Genomic DNA, 21,073 nt, shown 5'->3' on the forward strand with positions numbered 1-21,073 from the left:
TCTGTTTCATTTATATCCTCTATGATCTTTTTTTTTTTTTTTTGAGGAAGATTAGCCCTGAGGTAAATCTGCCAATCTTCGGCTTTTTGCTGAGGAAGCCTGGCCGTGAGCAAACATCCATGCCCATCTTCCTCTACTTTATATGTGGGACGCCTACCACAGCATGGTGTAGCAAGCGGTGCCATGTCCGCACCCGGGATCCAAACCAGCGAACCCTGGGCCACCGAGAAGTGGAACATGTGCACTTAACCACTGTGCCACTGGGCTGGCCCCTATGATCTTTATTCTTTCCTTCTGCTAACCTTGGGCTTAATTTGTTCTTTTTCTAGTTCCTTGTAGTATAAAGTTAGGTTGTTTATTTGAGATCTCTCTAATTTCTTAAGATTTGCATTTATCTCTATAAACTTCCCTCTCAGAACTGCTTTTGCAGCACCCCATTGGTTTGGGTATGTAGTGTTTCAATTTTCATTTATTTTGAGATACATTTTTATTTCCCTTTTGATTTTTTCTTTGACTCATTGATTGTTCAAAAGGTGTTATTTAGTTTCCATGTATTTGTAGATTTTCCAGCTTTCCTCTTGTTGATTTCTAGTTTCATAACATTGTGGTCAGACAAGATAGTTGGCATCATTTCAATCTTCCTAAATTTGCTAAGACTTTTTTGTGTCCAATCATATCATCTATCCTGGAGAATGTTCTGCTGTATTTGAGTAGAACGTGTATTCTGCTGTTGTAGGATGGAGTGTTCTATATGTCTGTTAGGTCCTTTTGGTCTATAGTATGGTTCAAGTCCAAAGTGTCCTTGTTGATTTTCTCTCTGGATGATTTATCCATTGCTGAAAGTGGAGTATTAAAGTCCCCTACTACTCTGGTATTGTGTGTTTCTCCCATCAGATCTATTAGTATTTGCTTAATATATTTGGATGCTCCAGTGTTGAGTGTGTATATAATAAGATTGTTATATCTTCTTGATGTATTGACCACTTTATCATTATATAATGACCTTCTTTGTCTCTTGTTACTATTTTTGGCTCAAAATCTATTTTGTCTGATATAGGTATGGCTATCCCTGCTTTCTTTTGGTCCTACTTGTGTGGAATATCTTCTTCCATCCCTTCACTTTGAGCCTATGTGTGTCTTTTTTTTTTTTACTGAGGTATAATTCACATATAACTGTATGTTATGTTTCAGGTGTACAACATAATTATTTGATATTTGTGTATATTGCAAAATGATCACCACCATATGTCTAGTTAACATCCATCACCACACATAGTTAAAACTTTTTTCTCTTGTGATGAGGACTTTTAAGATCTACTCTCTTAGCAAGTTTCAAATATGCCTATGTGTGTCTTTAAAGCTGAAATGAGTCTCTTATAGGCAGCATATATTTGGTTCTTGTTTTTTAGTATATCCAGCAACTTTTTGTCTCTTGATTGGTAAATTCAATCCACTTACATTTAGAGTGATTATTGATATGTAAGTACTTACTATTGCCATCTTATTAATTGCTTTCTGGTTGTTTTTATTTCTATTTTTTCTTTTTCCCTCTGTTTCTTTCTACCTTTGTAAATTGGTGATTCTTCATAATGGTATGCTCTGTTTCCTCTTTTTTTATGCTTCATGAATCTACTTTAGATTTTTGCTTTGTGGTTACCATAAGGCTTATGTAAAACGTCTCGAAGATAAAACAATCCATTTTATGCTGATAGCATTTATCTACATTCACCTTTGAAAGCTTCACCCTTTTATTCCTCCTCTTTTATATTTTGATGTCAAAATTTACCTCTTTTTATGCTGTATATTCATGAACAAATTATAGTAGCTATAGTTATTTTTAATGCTCTCTTACTTTAATCTTTATACTATAGTTAAGTGGTTAATTTACCATCCCATTATAGAATTAGATTTTTCTAAATCTGACTATATATTTTTCACTTTACGTGTGTATTACATACTTTCATATGCTTTCATGTCACTGATTAGTGTCTTTTCATTTCAACTTGAACTTCTTTCAGCATTTCTTGCAAGGCAAAACTACTGGTGATGAACTCCCTCAGCTTTTATTTGTTTGGGAAAGTCTTTATTTCTCCTTCATATCTGAAACATAATTTTGCTGGATAGAGTATTCTTGGCTGGAAGTCTTTATCTTTCAGCATTTCAAATATGTCATTCCACTCTCTCTTGGCCTATAGGGTTTCTGCTGAGAAATCTGTTAATAGCCAAATGGGAGTTCCTTTGTACGTTACACTCTTTTTTTCCCTGGCTGCCTTTAGTATTCTTTCTTTACCTTTGATTTTTGATAGTTTCATTATAATGTGTCTTGGAGAAGTTCTTTTGGCATTGAGATAATAGGGTGATTTATTAGCTTCTTGGACTTGGATATCCAAGTCTTTTCCAGGCTTGGGAAGTTTTCAGCTATTGTCTCTTTAATTAAATTTCCTGCCTTCTTTTCCCTCTCTTCTCCTTCTGGAACTCTGAGTATTCAGATGTTTGCCCTTTTGATTGAATCTCGTAGACCATGTAGGCTTTCTTCACTCTTTTTTGTTCTGTTCTCTTTGTTCAGTTGTAAATGTGTTATTTCAAAATTCCTATCCTCTAAATCATTTATTCTATCTTCCATCTGCTCTACTCTACTGTAGATACACTATTGTATTTTCATCTCATTCACTGAATTCTTCAGCTCCTCAGTTTGTTTGGCCCTTTTTTTATAGTTTCAATCTCTTTTATAAAGAACTCATTTTGATCATGTATCTTTTTCCTAATCTCATTGATCTGTTTTTCTGAGTTTTCTTGTAGCTAGTTGAGTTTCTTCAATAATGCTATTTTGAATTGCTTCTCAGTTAGATGCAGCATTCTGTGTCTTTGTACTCAGTTGTTAGAGAATTATTTATACTTTTTTGCAATGGCATATTTCTTCGATTTTTAAAGTTCTTTGTATTTCTCAGTTGCTGCTTTTACATTTGAGGTATCTTTACTGGCTATCTTCAGATGGGGTACTGTTTGTTGGTGCTACTTCTTTGGGGATCCAAGGTTTATAATGGATAGACCTGCTGCACTCTTCTTGCTCCCTCTGTGGCAGAATTCTTAACCTTTGTGTTTTCTCTTGTTCTTATAACTCACCAGGCTGGCTGCAGGAAACCTCTATTCTGTTTTCCATAAGGTGGCACTGTAACTCCAATTTGTGGTTTCTTCCTTGCCCACAGACCCTAGACTTTTTCTGAGCACTTGGATTACCTGACTTGCTCTCACTGCCACTCAGGAGCACACACAGGAGCCTGCCACAGAGTGGGGTGTGGGAGCTGTGGGTTTAGCCTTTGAGGCTTTGGGGGTACCCATGGGCCTCTTGGGGAAACCATTGAATGGGGTACTTCCAGAGGCTTGTGAGCAAATTCCTGCTGAAGTCCTGAAGCAGACAGCAGGAACCATGTTCCTTTCATATCCTTTTACATTCTTATCTGCTTCCTTCCCTTTCTCTTGCCTCCCATTAGTCATGAGGTCCCTCCTCAGAAATCAGGGTGTTGGTAGAGAGAAATGGGTTTCTCCAGCTGCAATCTGCACAGCTTGGATAGCTGGGCAGTCACTCACTGTGTTTACTTTCCATTCCTCCATGGGAGACATTGCCACTTTACACCTCTCCTCCACTGCTGCCACTGCTAGACAACTTAGTCCCTTGCAGTGTCACCCTGGGGAAGGGGTGGCTTTGGTGAGTTCCTCCCTATACTCTGTGGCCAAACTCATCTCTATCTTGCTCTAATGGCTTACTGGAATCTCTCCTCAGGCGGGCGAAATTCTAAAATTTCTCTCTCGTGTGTGGGTATTTGCTCATGCACTTTCCAAGTCCCCCCCCACACACACACACACACAATGGCAAGTGGAGGTGGGGCAAGTTTTCCAACTTCTTTGGATCAGCAGCCATTACCAAAGTCTGTTTTTTTGGATGCACAGGTGGGAAAGAATCCTCCAAGGTCCCTGGGTGTAAGGTGCTGCGGCACTTTTGATCAGTTATGGATTTCTAAGTAGTTGTTTAAAAAAGGGGAAAGAAAAGAGGAAGAAGTTACACTGCCATGATGCTGACATTACCTCTAATTGGATACTTTAATATACCTCTGTCAACAATGGATAAATTATCCAGACAGAAAATCAATAAAGAAACATTGGACTTAAACTACACAATAAACCGTGTGTACCTAACAGACATTTACAGAGCATTCCATCCAACAGCAGCAGAATACACATTCTTCTCAAGCACATAGGAAACATTCTCCAGGATAAATCATGTGTTAGGCCATGAAAGAAGTCTTAATAAATTTAAGAAGATTGAAATCATATCAAGCATCTTTTCCAACTACAACGTATGGAACTAGAAATAAATTAAGAAAACCAGGAAAATTCACAAATGTGAAGATTAAACAGCATGCTCCTGAACAACCTATAGGTCAAAGAAGAAATAAAAAGAGAAATCAAAAAAATATCCTCAGACAAAAAGAAAGGAAATACAACATATTAAAACTGTGGGATGCAGCAAAAGCAGTTCTAAGAGGGAATTTTATAGTGATAAACACCAATATTTAGAAAAAAGAAAGATCACAAATAACCTAGTTTTACATTTCAAGGAACTAGAAAAAAATCAAACTAAGCCCAAAGTTAGTAGAAGAAAGGAAATAATAAAAAAGTGGAAATAAATGAAATAGAGACTAAAAAGGCAATAGAAAAGGTCAATGAACTAAGAACTGGTTTTTTGAAAAGATGAGCAAAATTTACAAACCTTTAGGTAAACTTACCCAGAAAAATAGAGGACTCAAATAAATAAAAATTATAAATGAAAGAGGAGATATTACAAGTGACACCACACAAATACAAAGGATCATAAGAAACTACTATAAATAATTATATGCCAACAAATTGGACAACCTAGAAGAAATGAATAAATTCCTAGAAATACACACTCTGCCAATACTGAATCATGAAGAAATAGAAAATCTGCACAGACCAATTACTAGTAAGGAGATTGAATCAGTAAACAATAACCTCCCAAAAAAGAAAAGCTCCAGACCAGATGGTTTCAATGATGAATTCTACCAAACATTTAAAGAAGAATTAACACCAGTATTTCTCAGACACTTCCAAAAAATACTAAAGAGGAAGAAACACTTCCAAATTCATTTTATGAAGCCAGCATTACCCTGATACCAAAACTAGACAAGGACATTACAAGAAAAGAAAATTACAGGACAATAGCCCTGTTGAACATAAAAGCAAAAATCCTCAACAAAATATTAGAAAATTGAATTCAATAGTACATTAAAAGGATTGTACACCATGATTAAGTGATATTTGTCCATGGGTTGCAAGGATGGTTCAACGGCCACAAATCAATCAATGTGCTACAGCACATTAACAAAATGAAGGATAAAAATTATATGATCACCTCAATAGTTACAGAAAGAGCATTTGACAAAATTCAGCATCCTTTTTTGATAAAAACTATCAAAAAATTAGGTATAGAAGGAATGTATCTCAACATAATAAAGGCCATATAAGACAGGCCCACATATAATATCATACTCAATGATGAAAAGCTGAAAGCTTTTCCTCTAAGATCAGGAACTAGACAAGGGTGCCTGATCTCACCAATTTTATTCAACATAGTAGTGGAAGCTAGAACAATTAGGCATAAATAAATAAAGGCATCCAGGTTGGAAAGGAAGAAGTAAATTTGTCTCTTTTTGAAGATGATATGATATTATATATAGAAAACCCTAGACACCTCATCAAAAATCGGTTAGAACTAATCAATTAATTCAGTAAAGTTGCAGGACACAACATTAATGTTAAAAAATGAGCTGCATTTCTGTACACTAACTGAATAATCAGAAAGAGAAATTAAGAAAATCTCATTTACAATTGCATCTAAAAGAATAAAATACTTAGGAATAAATTTAACAGAGGGAGTGAATGCTCTATACACCGAAGACTAATAATGCATTGATAGAAGAAATTGAAGAATACACTAAAAAATGGAAAGGTATTCCATGCTTACAGATTGAAAGGGTTAATATTATTAAAATGTCTATACTACCCAAAGCAATCTCCAGATTCAATGAAATCTCTATCAAAATTCTAATGATATTTTTAACACAAATATAAAAAATAATCCTAAAATTTGTATGGAACCACAAAAGATTCTAAATATCCAAATCAATCTTGAGAAAGAAGAACAAAGCTGGAGGCATGGTACTTTCTGATTTCAAACTATGTTACAAACTATAGTAATAAAAACAGTATAGTATTGGCATAAAAACAGACACATAGATCAATGTAACAAAGTAGAGAGCTCAGAAATAAATCCACGCATATATGGTCAATTAATTTACAACACAGGAGCCAAGAATATACAATGGGGAAAGGATAGTCTCTTCAATAAATGATGTTGGGAAAACTGGATAGCCACATGGAAAAGAATGAAACTGAACCCCTATCTTACCCTGTACACAAAATTAAAAATGGATTCAAGACTTGAATGTAAGTCCTGAGAAAATTGTAAAACTCTTAGAAGAAAACAGGGGGGTCAGTTCCTTGACATTTGTCTTGGCAATGAGTTTTTGGATTTCACACCAAAAGCAAAGGTCACAAAAGCAAAAATAAACATGAGACTACACCAAACTAAAAAGCTTCTGCTCAGCAAAAGAAACCATCAATAAAATGAAAAGGCAACCCATGGAAAAGTCTATGGAATGGGAGAAAATATTTGCAAACTACATATCTGATAAGGTGTTAATATCCAAAATAAAGAAGGAACTCATATAACTCAATGGCAGAAACCCAAATAACCCAAATTAAAAATGGGCAGGGGGAGCTAGCCCAGTGGTACAGTGATTAAGGTTGCATGTTCTGCTTTGGCAGCCCGAGAATTGCCAGTTTGGATCCCGGGTGCAGACCTATGCACTGCTTGGCAAGCCACACTATGGCAGGCGTCCAACATATAATGTAGAGGAAGATGGGCATGGATGTTAGCTCAGGGCCAGTCTACCTCAGCAAAAAAGAGGAGGGTTGGCAGCAGATGTTAGCTTAGTGCTAATCTTCCTCAAAGGAAAAAAAAAGAAAAATGGGCAGAGGCCAGCCCTGTGGTGTAGTGGTTAAGTCTGGCACACTCTGCTTCGGTGGCCTAGCTTCACAGGTTCGTATCACAGGCACGGACCTATGCCACCCATCAAGCCATGTCATGGTGGCATCCCACCTACAAAATAGAGGAAGATTGGCACAGATGTTAGCTCTGGGCTAATCTTCCTCAAGCAAAAAATGAGGAAGATTGGCAACAGATATTAACTCAGAGCAAATCTTCCTCACCAGAAAAAAAAAAAAAAAAACAAGAGAAAGAAAAAAAATTGGATGAAGGACCTGAATAGACATTTTTCCAAAGAATACATACAAATGACCAACAGGTACATGAAAGAGTGCTCAACATCACTTATCATCAGGGAAATGCAAATCAAAACCACAATTGATATTACCTCACACCTGTTAGAATGGCTGTCATCAAAAAGACAGGAGATAAGAAATGCCAGTGAGGATGTGGTGAAAAGAGAACTCTTGTACATTGTTGGTGGGAGTGTAAACTGTTGCAGCCACTATGGAAAACATTATGGAGGTTCCTCAAGAAATTAAAAATAGAACTAACAGACGATCCAGCAATCTCACTTCTGGGTATATATCCATGGGAAACAAAACCATTATCTGTAAGAGATACCTGAACTCTTATGTTCATTGCAGCATTATTCATAACAGCCAAGGTATGGAAAACAACCTAAGTGTCTGTCAATGAATGAATGGATCAAGAAAATGTGGGATATATACATACAAGAACTAGGAGTGCCAACCCATAAAGGGCCCTGGGACTGGTGAGCGAACACTTAAAGAGTCCGTAGGGTTGAAGGGTATATTCTTTGAGGGGGTTTCTAGGGCTGGGTATAGCTGTAGCTATGTTAACTTTTTAATTTTTATTTTATATTTCACAATATTATTTAGTTCCCAGAGTATTCATTTATAGAGTTACCTTGATTTAATTTAAAAAATATTAAGTGCAAGTCATGTGTAGATGAGACAAATCCCATAGAGATGATATGGGTTACTAAAATGGTAGAAATGCTGCTTAATGTCATGTTGCATGTTGAGAACTGAGCTAGTCACTGTGTGGATAGACACAGAAAAATGAGTCCAATTTCCAGTCTTCAAACATTTCAGAGCTGCCTAAGAGATTTGCATGGCACCTGATACACTAAAGCCACAAATAAGATATTTACATGGGGCTGGCCCTGTGGCGCAGCGGTTAAGTTTGCACGTTCCGCTTCTCGGCGGCCCGGGGTTCACCCGTTCGGGACCCGGGTGTGGACATGGCACCACTTAGCATGCCATGCTGTGGTAGGCGTCCCACATATAAAGTAGAGGAAGATGGGCACGGATGTTAGCTCAGGGCCAGGCTTCCTCAGCAAAAAAAAGGAGGACTGGCAGTAGTTCTCTCAGGGCTAATCTTCCTCAAAAAAAAAAAAAAGATATCTACAGAGAAAAAAATTGACTATACTAACTCCAGATCGGAAGGGATATTTTTCCATCAGTGTCAATGTCAAAATTTATTTTAATTCAACAAATATGATTACATACAGTGTGATATCTACTGGATACAAAAAGGCCAGCGAAATGGGGTCCTTCCTCTTAAAGATCTCACAATTGGGGTTAAGGTTGTGCTCCGCTGCAGTGGCACACGGTTCACGGGTTCAGATCCCAGGTGTGGACCTAGCACCGCTCCTTAAGCTAAGCTGTGGAGGCATCACACATAAAATAGAGGAAAATTGGCACAGATGTTAGCTCAGGGCCAATCTTCCTCACACACACAAGAATCAATCAATCAATAAATAAAATAAAATATCTCACAATCTAGTGAGGGGGAAAACCCTAATAGAAAAACAATAAAGGATTATAGGCACCAAATTTGAAGTCTGTATAGAGTGGTGAGCAGGAAGGGAAAAAAGAGAAAGAGGAGACAGGGAAAAGAATTGAGAGTGACCAAAGAAGGAGGAAGAAATTGAGGAGATATGTCTCACTATGAATGTGAAAGCTCTAAATATCCTTAGTAATTCTATGAATCACTAGGTTCACATCTTTGATTCTTACCCATAGGGGAATGGCTCTGTCGTGGTGCCCTGGTGCCCTTGCGTGTATCCATAAAGGCAAAGGCTTGAACCACAGCTAATATGAGTTCTATAAGAATGCCTTGTGATCCTCCTGAAATACAAGAGAATGGGAGGCCTGTAGGAAGCTGCTACAAGGCCATCTCTCACTCATATCCCTATCTCCCCTAGGAGGCTGTCAGGAGACAGTTTCTCATATCCTCCCCAGTTCTGAGGAGGTAGGAAGCCACTTCTCCTATGCTTCTCAGCATAGAGCTGTGGAATATGAAGTCACTTATCTGCTGTCTAGATTTGGCTTCTCAGCAACAAAGTGCCTCACAATGTGTGTTATAGTCTCCTTGCTCCTTTTTTTCTGTGTTATCATTTTTGATGTGTGGGATAAAGATCACAGGGAGCTGGCACCTTTGGCTAACCTTCCTTTCATTGTCTATGTAAGTAGTAAACTGTCTGAATCCAAAAGTGGCTCATTGCATCTTTTCTGGTCATTGCACCTTTTGGTCTTGCCTTGTTTTTATTAGTGAGCTTGACAAATTTTGTGTCCACTGTGGGGCTAGTAAATTTACAGTGCCCTTTTAGAAAACCTGGGGCTGCACAGGCCAAGGTTAGGGGATAAGATAGATTCCCTGGCATCTGGCAGCACATGCTCTCACTTGTGTGGTGGGCAAAACGGGAAGTTGGATCCTCCCACTAAGGGACTACATCGATCATGTTCAGAAGGATAAGACTCCACGTAATCTGGTAGTGCAGCCCTTGCCTAAGAAGTGGGTGAAGGGAGAGGAGTAAGGGTCCTCTTACAGGATTTGTGTGAGCCAGGTTAGGGTATAGGACTCCTAGGGACCCGGTAGTGTTACCTGTTGATGAACGTTTGGAGGTCAAGTGGCTAGAAGTAAAATCAAAACCAGCTGCTCAATTGATGTTTTGTTGTTATTAGAAGTGCATTTGTTGAGGCTCAGTGAATGGCCACTTAAAACCAAAAGTAAATGCAAAAATATGCTTACAGTGCAAGTTGTTCCCTCTGTGCCACCATCTTCCCCCACTCCCTGAGCTTCCATCTACAATGTACATCCAGAAATGCCTATGTTAAAACTCTTTCTTCTGTGTTTCTGTAAAAAAAAAAAGTGTAATAATGTGGGAAAACTTGCCATGGAGAGATTTAAACAAAGGTTAAAGTAACTCGTGAGTGAGGTTCAAGATGATTCATTGTGTGTACAATTGTAAAAATGTATTATTGGTTTGAAATATGATACGTTTGAAATTTGTTTAGAAAGTATTAGAAAATTCTTCTGATATCCAAAGTTTCCACTCTATAATGCATGATGTTTTGTTGGTTGGCAAATAAAAGTTCTCATTCTCAGTGGCCTTGGATGCCCACTAGCAGGAGTGACTGATAAGCCCCAAGAAAATTCAAGGCCTTCTTGCCACATAAATTTCTTGAAATAATGGCAACTGCACTACATTGAATCCCTCTGGAAGTCAAAGACAAACTGCTGTCTTTTACAAACTGAAAACAGTATGTTCCTGATACAAAATCTGTAACTCCTACAAAAGTTGTCCATTTATCTTACAGTAAAAGAGGTCACACTACAGGGGACTTTGGCCATGCCTGTTCCTAACAGATTGACTCCATTCAGATTTTTAACCCACTCCTCTTGGAGGTCTATAACGTCTCCATGCCCTCTTGGAAAGACACCTCACCTACAGCAATTGCAAGCCCCTTAGCATAGCAATCAGCCATGCTGGGGGCCTACTCACTTAACAGAAAAACTGCCACAGGAATGTGCTTTTAGACCTTGAAGCCAACTGTGCTGGGGATCCTTAAACCCAACAAAGTGACTGAAGGGTCCATAGCAGCCACACACAGCTGAACGTTACAACCAGCTGGCCAGGGGGACAGCCTAGCCTCCCTGGGCACCTGCAGAAAGAGCAACCCTGCCACAACAGAAGGACACACATAGCCCACACAGGGGTCACTCCTGGAACATCTGGAACTGATGATGAGAGGGAAGCACACTGCTGGGCCTCAAAAAGCATTCTTATATAAGGCCACCTCTCCAAGATTATGAGATGTATCTGATCTACCTAACACTCAGATATAAGCAAAGAGAAAGAGGCAAAGGAATATACTCCAAGCAAGGGAACAGGGCAAAACCCCAGAAAAAGAACTAAATGAAACAGAAATAAATAATCTACCTGACAAAGCATTCAAACAAAAAGTCATAAGGATGCTAACTGATCTTGGGAGCAGAATGGATGAATGCAGTGAGAATGTCAGCAAAGAACTGGAAGATATAAAAAATAACCAATCAGAAATTAAGAATATAATAATGGAAATGAAAAATTCACTGGAGGGACTCAATAGCAGACTAGATGATACAGAAGAAGGGATCAGCAAACTGGATGAAAGACTAGAGGAAGTCACCCAAGCTGAACAGATAAAAGAAAAAAAAATAAAAAGAACAAGAACAGTCTAAGGGAACACAGGGAAAACATCAAGCACACTAACATTCGTATTATAGATATCCCAAAAGGAGAAGAGAGAGACAAAGGGACAGAGAATCTATTTGAAGAAATAATAGCTGAAAACTGTCATAATCTAAGGAAGAAAACAGACACCCAAGTACAGGAAGCACAGAGAGCACCAAACAAGATAAACCCAAAGAGCCCCACACCAAGACACATTATAATTAAAATGTCCAAAAGTAAAGATAAAGAGAGAATCCTAAAAGCCACAAGAGAAAGGCAACAAGTGACATACAAAGGAAACCCCATAAGGCTATCTGCTGACTTCTCAACAGAAAACTTACAGGCTAGAAGGGAGTGGCATGATATGTTTACAGTGCTGAAAGGAAAAAAACCTACAGCCAAGAATACTCTACCTGGCACAGTTATCATTCAGAATGGAAGGAGAAATAAAGGGTTTCCCAGAAAAGCAAAAATTAGAGGAGTTTATCGCCAAGAAACAAGTTTTACAAGAAATGCTAAAGGAACTTACTTAAGTGAGAAAGAAAAGATCACAAATAGGAATAAGAAAATTATCAAAAAGAAGGCAATAAAATCACTGGTAAAGGCAAAAATACGGTAAAGGTAGCAGATCAACCACCTATGAACATAATATGAAGGTCAAAAGACAAAAGTACTAAAATTACATATTTCCAAGACAAGAGGGTAATAGATACACACACAAAATAAGAGTTTAGATATAATAACAAAAACAGAAAATGTGAGAAGAGGGGAGCAAGAGAGTAGAGCTTTTACAAAGAGGTCAAACTAAAGAGACCATCAACTCAATATAGATTGCTATATATGTAGATTACTGTATATGAACCTCATGATAACCACAAACTGCAAACCTATAATAAATACACAAATAAATAAGAGAAAGGAACCCAAAGATAATACTAAAGAAAGCAATCAAACCACAAGGGAAGAGAGCAAGAGAAGTAGAAAGGAACAGAGAAGAACTATTAAAACACTCAGAAGAAAAGTAACTAAATGAAAATAAGTACATATTTATCAATAGCTACGTTAAATGTCAATGGACTAAATGCTCCAATCAAAAGGCATAGGGTGCCTGACTGGATAAAAAAACAAGACCCATACATATGCTGCATACAAGAGACACACTTCAGACCTAAAGACACTCACAAACCGAAGGTGAAGGGATGGCAAAAGATACTCCATGCAAATGACAATGAAAAGAAAGCTGGGGTAGCAATACTTATATCACACAAAATAGACTTTAAAACAAAAACTGTTACAAGAGACAAGGGCACTACATATTGATAAAGGGAACAATCCAACAAGAGGACACAACACTTGTAAATATCTATGCACCCAACATAGGAGCACCTAAATATATAAAGCAATTATTAACAGACATAAAAGGAGAAATAGACAGTAACACAATAATAGTAGCAGACTTTAACACTCCACTTACACCGATGGATAGATTGTCCAAACAGAAGAAAAATAAGGAGACATTGGCTTTAAAGGACACATTAGATCAGACGGACTTAGTAGATGTTTACAAACCATTCCATCTCAAATCCACAGAATGCACATTCTTTTCAAATGCACATGGAATATTCTCCAGGACTGATCACATATTAGGCCACCAAACAAGTCTCAATACATTTAAGAAGGCTGAAATAATACCAAGCATCTTTTCTGATCACAAAGGTATGAATCTAGAAATCAACTACAGGAAGAAAATGAGAAAAGCCACAAATATGTGGAGATTAAACAAAATGTTACTGAATAACGATTGGGACAATGAAGAAATCAAGGGAGAAATCAAAAAAATACCTACAGACAAATGAAAATGAAAATATGAGATGCCAAAATTTATGGGCTACAGCAAAAGGGGTTCTAAGTGGGAAGTTTATAGCAAGACAGGCCTATCTCAACAAATAAGAAAAATCTCAAATAAACAATCTAACAGTGCACCTAAAGGAACTGGAAAAAGAAGAACAAACAAAGCCCAAAAGCAGTAGAAGCAAGGAAATAAAATTCAGAGTGAAAATAAGTGAAATAGGGACTAAAAAACAATAGGAAAAAATCAATAAAATAAGAGCTGGTTCTTTGAAAAGATAAATAAAATTGACAAAACATTAGCTAGACTCACTAAGAAAAAAATAGAGAAGGCTCAAATAAATAAAACCAGAAACGAAAAGGGAGAAATTAGAATGGAAACCTCAGAAATACAAAAGATTATAAGAGAATACTATGAAAAGCTATATGCCAACAGATTGTACATTGTAAAAGAAATGGGTGAAATCTTAGAATTATACAACCTTCCAAAACTGAATGAAGAAGAATTTGAATAGACAAATCATCAGTAAGGAGATGGAAACAGTCATCTAAAGCCTCCCAGAGGATTGATTTCAGCATCATGGTGGAGTGAGGTCTCCCCTTGAACTCCCCCTTCTAAAGTACAAGCAAAAGGACATTCATACACCAACAGAGGACATTCACACAAAACAAAAGACGTCTGAGAGACCACACAGCCATATGTCTGAAGGTTGTTGGGCTGGAACCTCCAGAGGAAGTGGAAGCTGGTAAGGCGTCTTTTCTCTTTCCAATGGCAGCCAGCAACCTCAGGACAGAACCCAGCGCTGAGAGGAAAGGGGGCAGGGGCAGCCCTGCACAGGAACACCATTGCTCTCCGAGTTCCCTCACAGCCTGAGGGAAAGCCCCACATATAGGAGAGACTGATCTGTTGTGGGGGTGTCTCCATAAAACTAGTACCCCAGGAGAGCAGTTGGTGAGGGCCCAGGGAGAATGCTGGGATCATGCCAAAGAAAGAGATTGCCCCTCCCCCTGTCTGGCACACCAGCCCTCCGATCACCCAGAGCACTGAGCAGAGAGAGAGGTAGTGTCTGGGAAAGGTGCACAGATCTCCATGACTGCCCACAGCACCAAGTGGAGAGAGAGGTGGGGGCTGGGAAAGGTGCAGAGGTAAAAGAAAGTGCCCCTTCCCCTGGCTGGCACTCCAGCTCCTTGATTGCCCAGAGTGCAGTAGAGAGAGAGAGGCAGTGGCTGGGAAAGGTGCACAGGTGTAAGAAGCTGCCCCTTCCCCCACCAGGCAACTCCAGCCCTCTGATCCCCTAGAGCACCATGCAGAGAGAGGCAGCATCTGGGAAATGCACACAGGTCTCTGGGATAGCACAGACCACCAAGTAGAAAGAGAGGAAGGGGCTGGGAAAGATGTGCAGGTGTAAGAAGGCACCCCTCTCTTGGCCCAGCACTCCAGCCCTGTGACTGCCCAGAGTTCCACAAAGAGAGAAAAGCAGTTGCTGGGGCAAGTGCAAGTGAAAGAAAGCATCCTTCCCTCTGCTGGTGCCCCAGATCTGCCATTGGTCAGAGAGTCATACACAGAGAAAAGAAGTCAGCAGCTGGAGCTGGGGAGCCCCAGACCATGTTGGGCCCAGAATACACAGTGCCTGATCCACATCCAGTGGTGGCAGGTGGAAGCTGTGGCCAGATAATAACACTATGCAGAGGCAAAAATCCACACCATCAAGCAGTATGAAAACATATATTAAATCTGCAGACCAGAAGGAAAGTGACAAGTACCCAGAAACCAACCTTGAAGACACAGAAATTCATAACCTAAATGACAAAGAATTCAAAATAGCTATCATAAAAAAACTCAGTGAGTTACAAGAAAACACAGAAAGACAAATCAACAAATTCAGAAGCTTCTTCACAAAAGAGATTAAAACTATAGAGAAGAACCAATCAGAATTGTTGGAGATGAAAAACACAATGGATATGAAGAAAAATCTGGATTCCCTAAACAACAGAGCTGATAATATGGGGGGCCCAAACTTGAAATTTAGAAGATAGTAATATAGAAATGCTTCAGATGGAGGAGAAGAGAGAAGTAAGACTAAAAATAAATGAAGAAACTCTCAGAGAAATATCTGACTCTTTTAGGAAATGCAACAGAAGGATTGTAGGCATTCAAGAGGGGGAAGAGGAGAATGGAGCAGAAAGCTTGTTCAAAGAAATAATAGCTGAGAACTTCCCAAACCTGGGGAAAGAGCTGGAAATACAAGTGAACAAAGCCAGTAGATCTCCTAATTTCAACAATGGAAAAAGACCTACTGTGAGGCATATAGTAGTAAAGCTGGCAAAAGTCAATGACAGGAAAAAATACAAAGTGCAGCAAGGCAGAAGAAAATAACTCACAAAGGAACCCCTATCAGGCTTTCAGCAGACTTCTCAGCAGAAACCTTACAGGCTAGAAGAGAGTGGAATGATATATTGAAAATTTTAAGATTTTTTAATTTATTTTCTTTTTCTTCCCAAAGCCCCTGAGTACATAGTTGTATATTCTTAGTTGTGGGTCCTTCTAGTTGTGCCATGTGGGATGCTGCCTCAACATGGCTTGATGAGCAGTGCCATGTCCATGCTGAGGTTCCAAACCAGAGAAACCCTGGGCCACCACAGTGGAGTACGTGAACTTAACCACTCAGACACAAGTTCAGCCCCTGAAAATTTTGAAAGACAAAAACTTTCAGCTAAGAATACTCTATCCAGTGAAAATATCCTTCACATATGGTGGAGAAATAAAATCTTTCCCAGATAAACATAAGCTAAGGAAGTTCATCACCACAAGACCTCCCCTATAAGAATTTCTAAAGAAGGCCCTCATACCAGAAAAAAAAAATTTGAAAAGGACTACAAAGCCCTGAGCAAGGAGGTGAATAGGAAGGCAATAATCAGAAAATGGCAGCTCTCTATCAGATCAGGTTAGTCAACACTCAACTTTAACATTAAGGATAAAGAGAATGAAAACAAAAAAAATAAAAATAATCTCATCATTTTAACCACAAATTCACAAGATGGAATAAGATGTGACACAAATAACTTAGAAGAGAAAGAGGAAAGGGACAGAATTGGCATAGTCTAAGGAAATAAGGGTCTATCAAAAAATGGACTTTCTCATCTATGAGATTTTTTTATACAAACCTAATGGTAACCATGAAACAAACAATTAGAACAGAGACATATATGATAAACAAGGAGAAAATGAAGAAAACCACCATAGAAAACTACCTAATCAAATTGGTAGTTGGAAACACACGGGATGAGGAATAAAGAAAATGTAGAAAAGCTGGAAACAAGTGATAAGATGGCACTATTAAGCCTTCATATATCAATGATCACTCTAAATGAAAATGGATAGAATTATCCAATCAAAAGATACAGAGTGGCAGGATGGATTAAAGAACAACTCCAAACAATATGCTGCCTCCAGGAAACACATCTCAGCTCCAATGACAAACACAGGCTTAGAGAGAAGGGATGGAAGATGATACTCCAAGCTAATGGCAAACTAAAGAAAGCGGGTGTTGCCATATTTATATTAGACAAAGTAGACTTCAAGATAAAACAAGTAAAGAGAGACAAAGAGGGGTAGTATATAGCGATAAAAGGGACACTCCACCAAGAAGACATAACACTTATAAACATATATGCATCCAACACAGGAGTACCAAAGTACATAAAGCAACTATTAACAAACCTAAAAGGAGATATCAACAACAACACAATAATAGTAGGGGACCTCAATACCCCACCTATATCAATGGATAGATCATCCAGACAAAAAGCCAACAAGGAAATAATGGAATTAAATGAAAAACTAGACCAGATGGATTTAATAGATATATACAGAACTCTCCATCCAAAAACAACATAATATACATCCTTCTCAAGCACACGTGGAACATTCTCAAGGATATACCATATATTGGGAAACAAGGCAAACCTCAATAAATTTAAGAAGATTGAAATCATATCTAGTATCTTTTCTGACCATAATGCTATGAAACTAGAAATCAATAACAAGAAAAAAGCTGGGAAAGGAACAAAAATATAGAGAGTAAATAACCAATGGATCATTAAAGAAATAAAGGGAGAAATAAAAAAAATATCTGGAGACAACTGAAAACAAGAATATACCATACCATCTCATATGGGATGCAGCAAAAGCAGGCCAAAGAGGGAAATTTAGAGCAATACAGGCCCACATTAAGAAACAAGAAAAAGCTCAAATAAGCAATCTTAAACTACACCTAACAGAATTAGAAAAAGAAGAAGAAACAAAGCCCAAAGTCAATAATAAAAATCAGAGCATAAATAAATGAAATTGAAACAAAAAAGACTGTAGAAAGGATCAATGAAACAAGGAGCTGCTTCTTTGAGAACATAAACAAAATTGACAAGCCCTTAGGCAGACTCACTAAGAAGAAAGAGAGAAGACTCAAATGAATAAAATTAGAAATGAAAGAGGAGAAATTAAAACAGATACCACAGAACTACAAAAAATTATAAGAGAATACTATGAAAACTGTATGCCAACAAACTGGACAATCTTGAAGAAATAGATAAATTCTTAGACTCTTACCATCTCCCAAAACTGAATCAAGAAGAAATAGAGAACCTGTATATACCAGTAACAATTAAAGAGATTGAAACTAATCAACAACTTCCCAAAAAATAAAAGTCCAGGATCAGATGGCATCTCTGCAGAATTTTACCAAACATTCAAAGAAGATTTACTACTTATCCATCTCAAAATATTCCAAAAAATTGAGGAACATGAAAAAATTCCTAACAAATTCTATGAAGCCAACATCACCCTAATACCAAAGCCAGACAAGGACAACACAAAGAAGGAAAATTACAGGCCAATATCACTGATGAACATAGATGTAAAAATCCTCAAGAAAATACTGGCAAATAGAATACAGCAATACATTAAAAAGATCATACACCATGCTCAAGTGGGATTCATACCAGGGACACAGGGATGGTTCAATATCCGCAAATCAATGTGATACACCACATTAACAAAATGAGGAACAAAAATCACATGATCATCTCAATAGATGCAGTGAAAGCATTTGACAAGATCCAACATCCATTCATCATAAAAACTCTCAATAAAATGGGTGTAGAAAGGGGAAAGTACTTCACCATAATAAAGGCCATATATGACAAACCCACAACCAGATCATACTCAATGGAGATAAACTGAAAGTCATCCCTCTGAGAACAGGAACAAGACAAGTGTGCCCACTCTCACCACTCTTATTCAACATAGTACTACAGGTTTTGGCCAGAGCAATTAGGCAAGAAAAAGAAATAAAAGGAATCCAAATAGGCAATGAAGAAGTGAAACTCTCATTGTTTGCAGACAACAAGATTTTACATGTAGAAAACCCTAAAGAATCCATCAGAAACCTATTAGAAATAATCAACAACTCCCGCAAGGTTGCAGGATACAAAGTCAACTTACAAAAATCAGTGGCATTTATATACTCCAATAATGAACTAACAGAACGAGAACTCAAGAATACAATCCCATTTACAATTGCAACAAAAAGAATAAAATATCAAGGAATAAATTTAACCAAGGAGGTGAAAGACCTATACAAGGAAAACTATAAGACATTACTGACAGAAATCAATAATGACATAAAGAAATGGAAAGATATTCCATGTGCATGGATCAAAAGAATAAACATTGTTAAAATGTCCCCATTACCAAAAGCTATCTACAGATTCAATGCAATCTCAATCAGAATCCCAATGACATTCTTCACAGGAATAGAACAAAGAATCTTAAAATTCATATGGGGCAACAAAAGACCCCGAATAGCCAAAGCAATCCTGAGAAACAAGAACAAAGCAGGAGGCATCACAATCCCTGACAAAGCTATAGCAATAAAAACAGCATGGTATTGGTACACAAACAGGCACACAGATCAATGGAACAGAATTGACAGCCCAGAAATAAAACCACACATCTACAGACAGCTAATCTTCAACAAGGAGCCAAGAACATACAAAGGAGAAAGGAAAGTCTCTTCAATAAATGGTGTTGGGAAAACCGGACAGCCACATGCAAAAGAATGAAAGTTTACCATTATCTTTCTCCATACACAAAAATAGACTCAAAATGGACCAAAGACTTGAAGGGAAGACCTGAAACCATAAAACTTCTGGAAGAAAATATAGGCAGTACACTCATCGACAATAGCCTTAAAAGGATCTTTTCAAATACGATGTCTACTAAGACAAGGGAAACAAAAGAAAAAATAAACAAGTGGGACTTCATCAGACTAAAGAGCTTCTGGAAGGCAAAGGAAATCAGGATCAAAAGAAAAAAACAACCCACCAACTGAGAGAAAATATTTGCAAATCATATATCCGACAAAGGGTTAATCTCCATAATATATAAAGAACTCATACAACTGAACTACAAAAAAACAAACAACCCAATCAAAAATGGGCAAAGGATATGAACAGACATTTTTCCAAAGATGATACACAGATGGCAAACAGGCACATGGAAAGATGTTCAACGTCATTAATCATCAGGGAAATGCAAATCAATACCACACTTAGGATATCACCTTATTCCCCTTAGAATGGCTATAATCACCAAGACAAAAAATAACAAATGTTGGAGAAGTTGTGGAGAAAAGGGGACTCTCATACACTGCTGGTGGGAATGCAAACTGGTGCAGCCACTACGGAAAACAGTATGGAGATTTCTCAAATAATTAAAAATAGAAATACCATATGATCCAGCCATTCCACTACCAGGTGTTTATCCAAAGAACTTGAAATCAACAATACAAAGAGGCTCATGCACCCCTATGTTCATTGCAGCATTATTCACAATAGCCTAGACGTGGAAGCACCCCAAGTACCCACTGACCAATGATTGAACAAAGAAGATGTGGTATATATATACAATGGAATACTACTAAGCTATAAAAAAAGACAAAATCATCCCATTTGCAACCACATGGATGACCTTGAGGGTACTATATAAAGTGAAATAAGCCAGACAGAGAAAGACAAACACCGTATGGTTTCACTTATTTATGGAACATAAACAAACTTATTGACAAAGAGAACAGTTTAGTGGTTACCAGGGGGAAGGGGGGTGGGAGGTGGGCACAAGGGGTGAAGGGGTACAATTATATATAAGGTGTCTGACAAATAATAATGTATAACTGAAATTTCACAATGTTACAAACTCTTATGACCACAACAAATAATAATTTTTTTAAAAAAAACTCTCAAAAAATAAAAGCTGGGAACCAGATGGCTTCCGTGGTGAATTCTACCAGACATTCAAAGAAGACTTAATACCTACCCTTCTTAATCGCTTCCAAAATGTTGAAGACAGGAAGCTTCCTAACTCATTGTATGAAGCCACCATTACTGTGATACAAAAACCAGACAAGGACAAAACAAATAAAGGAAATTACAGGCCAATATCACTGATGAAAATCAATGCAAAAATCCTCAACAAAATAGTAGCTAATGAAACACAACAATACATTTAAAAGCTCATA

This window comes from Equus przewalskii, chromosome X (assembly GCF_037783145.1).
Source record: "Equus przewalskii isolate Varuska chromosome X, EquPr2, whole genome shotgun sequence".
Classification (NCBI taxonomy): Eukaryota; Metazoa; Chordata; class Mammalia; order Perissodactyla; family Equidae; genus Equus; species Equus przewalskii.